The following is a 4,157-nucleotide window of genomic DNA, read 5'->3' on the forward strand; positions in this document are numbered from 1 at the left end:
AGGTGGGGGCGAGGATCGAGGGAGGGCTACGGAGGTGGGGGCGAGGATGATCAGGGAGGGCTACGAGGTGGGGGCAGGATCAGGGAGGGCAACGAGTGGGGGCAGGATCAGGGAGGGCCTTCAGTGGGGGCAGGATCAGGGAGGGCCTTCAGTGGGGGCAGGATCAGGGAGGGCTACGAGTGGGGGCAGGATCAGAGAGGGCTACGAGTGGGGGCAGGATCAGGGAGGGCTACGAGTGGGGCAGGATGATCAGGGAGGGCTTCGAGTGGGGGCAGGATCAGGGAGGGCTACGAGTGGGGGCAGGATCAGGGAGGGCTACGAGTGGGGGCAGGATCAGAGAGGGCTATGAGTTCCGGGAAGATCAGCGATTGGTTCCTTCTGTCCTCGTTTGCTAGTACATTAAATCTTGCGATAAATGTGTTATCAATCATGTCTAACATGGACAAATGAATGATATGTTTTCCTTTTCAGTAACTATCGGTCAGGAGGCAAGTGACCAGTCTTACAGAGTCAGCCTCTTGCAGCACAAGGTGGAAAACTTGGTCAAGAACTTGCTGGGCGTGGAAAATGTCAAAAGGAAAGGTAAGCCCATTGACAGGCAGGAAGACAGGAGGTCAAGTTCCTGGAAATATAGGGTGGAGCTGAGAGTAGGCTGACAGCACGTGGCAAGAAGATTGACAGGCAGGATGACAGGTCAAGATGTCAGACACAGGAAATGGGGTGAACTTGAAAGTCACGAAAACCCCAAATACTTCCCAGAAATATGCAATCTCCTTTTTCTTGTTTAAGAATGGATATATTGTAGTGTAAGACAGAAAATCTCTAACGACTCATATGCTAAATTTTGCCGCGTCTTCCCACAGAGAACTGGCTGGTGTCAGACCCTTCATGGGCTGTGCTAGCATCCGGGACACAAGGCGTCATCGACAACCGGACCTTCGACGCTCGCAAGACGCTCGATGGTGACGTCACAACCCACTGGGACCCGGCTGGCTCACGGTACGACAACGACTGGTACATCGTCCTCGACTTGAAATCCATCCACGACATTTCTAAAATCGCCCTGACCAATTACGGCGACACTACACATGACGTCACAGAGTTTAGCCTCCAGGCGTCGGTGACGTCATCGCCGTACGAATGGAGGGATGTACTACAAGTCAGTGACGTGCAGGCGGGGACCAATCGTTCGCAAGTGTTTGGGGAGTTTTCGGTGACGTCACGGTACTTCAAGTTCACGGTCACGTCGACGCAGCAGGGCTGGCAGCCGTGGCTCCGTGAAATTCGCTTCTTTGGAGCCAAAACGGCAGGTAGGTCTTGTTATGGAAGTATTGCTTTGGGTGGCCGCGCTGTGGGCTTGTGTTTATCTGTCCGTATATAGGCACGTGAGCGGGAAAGATTGAAAGGCACAATGACAGGCAGTCAAAAGGTCGGGCACAGGAAATGGGGAGAGCGCAAAAGTCTCAGAATCTGGCCGGGATCCAGCAAAAATAAATGGTCGACCTGGGGGAATTCAGGAAGCCGAAGAGTCTGAAATCTCCTATTTCATATTTACTGAAGACTTTCTTAAATGTTTGGAATTTTAGAGTTATGCCACAATTCGCGAGAAAGATATTTTTCTATGTTTTAAGTACATGATTGCAATTTACTTTTACAGAAGGGAATTGTGAAGCCGGATACAAGTCCCTGGGAAAAGGCTGTTTCCGCTTCTCTACGAACCAACTATCGTTTGAAGACTCCCGCAAGATTTGCCGGGAAGATGGCGGCCATCTTGCCATCGTCAAGGATTCCACGACTCACGCACAAATCACGGACTACATCAGGAGCACCACAAACGGCAGCCATTGGATAGGGCTGCAGCTGGAGGCTTTGGGGGCGGGGCGAGGCAGGAGGGGACTGTTTTTCTGGGAGGACGGGACTTTGCTGACAGGGTGGAAGGGGTGGTATGAGGGAGAGCCGAGTTCTCTTGGACGAGGTGGAAGTGCAGACTGTGTAGAAATGGCCGACTTTCAGAACTATGCGTGGAACGATCAATCATGCAATGATGAAATTTTCTTCATCTGTCAGACGGACAAAATTTAAGGCAGCTTTTAGAAAATAAGTGGGTTCGTGGTGTGATGCATTGTGGGCAATATGTCAAAGTTGAAGATCCCTGAAAGATAAACAAAACCCGTCTGGACATGTATCAACTGTTTACAAGTTGTGTACCTTCACGTTTGTCCTCCCGCCTGCGCAGTTCAAACCGTGAACCAGCTTATTACACCCAAGTAGTGAAGGTCCACTAGTCTGGGAAGTAGAATTCCGTCCTTCATTTGCATAATTCTACTTTTAAAATTCACAAAGCATATATATATATATAGTTTGTGTGATGCGTTTAAGTTGTGTGCTAGTAAGATGAATGCGTTACATATATAACCATAACACAACATAGCTATAGTGAAGGACATTATTTAGGTCCTTGTTATAATTAAAGTTTCTATATTAACGTTAGCTTCCATAGTATAACCATCACAGTGCAGCTATAGCTTCTGTGGAAGGTGTCTGTTAGGACGGAATGCTGTTGAGTACTGGTTGAAAAATCTAGCTTGTTATTTTATGGGTCCTGGTAGATAGAATACACAATTGCAAAGTTTTGTCTGGGGTTACCGGCATTCTTTCAAACTAAACTAAATGTTTACCGTTGGAAAGGATGGAATTACAACGGCACCCTTTTGTTTTAACAATGTTGTCATGTTAGATCATTGTCTGCTTGTATGTAGAAATTTTGATTTCTTGATTTCCACCATTAACATCTGCCCCATGCCTCTTGATCAGCACCAAGGTCAGCACCAGTTAAAATTCGATCCTTCTAAAATCCTTCTGAATCGCCGCAAAGGTAGGCTTGTTCCAGGCTACGAGATCCTTCTGAAAGGCCGCATGGTCAAGTCTGTTCCAAATGTTCACTGGTGCTGACCTTGGTAAGGATTCTTAACAAAACACTAGACGGTTGTGAGTGAGTAAATTTAGTATTTTGTACCGCCATACGGTCAATCACAAGGGCCAATGTGCAACTACACTGCTACGGTTACGGTTACGGTTACTCACTCACAACCGTCTAGCGTTGAGTTAAGAATCCTTAGCGGATCGCCTAAGTCGTGCTCAAGCTGCTCAACACACTCCAGTACTGCTGTACGTTGTAGGTTAGCAGGCCTGAAACGACGTCTAAAAAGAGTTTAAAAATACCCGTATCTGTTTGTATGGAGATTCTAAACTCAACGCTAGACGGTTGTGCGTGAGTTACTTCAGTATTTGGTACCAATACAAGATTCATCAGAAAGTCAAAGGCCAGCTGCCCTGCAACAGTTACGTCATGGTTACGTCGGCCACAGGTAAATATGGCCTTGCAATTTGCAGACAAATCGGTAGAGGCCACTGCTACACCGTCCACCTGCCAGGTACTGTCAATACGTTTCACCGACGTCAGGAGGTTTTTGCTGTGAGGGGACACCTGTTTCCGACTCCAAACCCTAATCATAACTTCATTCTAACCATAGTGATAACCGTAACAACACCTAAAACATACAATGGTGAAACATAAGCGGAAAAAGTCATTTCGGTAGCGCTTTTCGGCAATATTGCCACGGACGAGATGGTTTTTAGTATGATGTAATCACGCAACCACCCAGGTTTCCACATCAGGGGCTAAAATGTAGGTTTAACGAATTCCGGTATCGTGGAATATTTCGCTGAGAATCAACCCTTGCACACCCCTTTTCTTACTCGTGAGTTTATATTGTTCCAATTCTTACAAATTTTAGTTTCTTTTGGACAATGTAGGAGATCTTGATTGTCCTACGAAGAAGTTTACGAAGAAGTGCAGAACGCAATCATCCCCTATATGAGACTCCTTTGAAACTGCAAAAGCATCACCGAACTTGTAAACAAACATGGCGGCCCGGTTGTGTTTTGTGCGTGACATTAGTGGATCGGTGGACGGATTAGTGGACTACCAACCTTCCTTGCACCGAGTTAAGAGAGCAGACAAGCGTAAGGGACACCCAAAAAACGGGATGAAAACGGATATAGTCGCGCAGACGAATTACGCAGCGAATTACAACAGTGCAGTGGTAGAAAATACGATCAGCACCAAGGTCAGCACCAGTTAACATTTGGAACAG

At 47.1% G+C, this 4,157-nt stretch overlaps 1 pseudogene; it reads left to right on the forward strand.

The window, feature by feature from the left end:
- The window catches only part of LOC109479012, a 16,937-nt pseudogene extending 14,157 nt beyond the window's left edge, over nt 1-2,780 (forward strand).
- Nucleotides 2,781-4,157: the final 1,377 nt, after the last annotated feature.

Source organism: Branchiostoma belcheri, unplaced genomic scaffold, assembly GCF_001625305.1.
Source record: "Branchiostoma belcheri isolate BF01 breed outbred unplaced genomic scaffold, Haploidv18h27 scaffold46, whole genome shotgun sequence".
Lineage (NCBI taxonomy): Eukaryota > Metazoa > Chordata > Leptocardii > Amphioxiformes > Branchiostomatidae > Branchiostoma > Branchiostoma belcheri.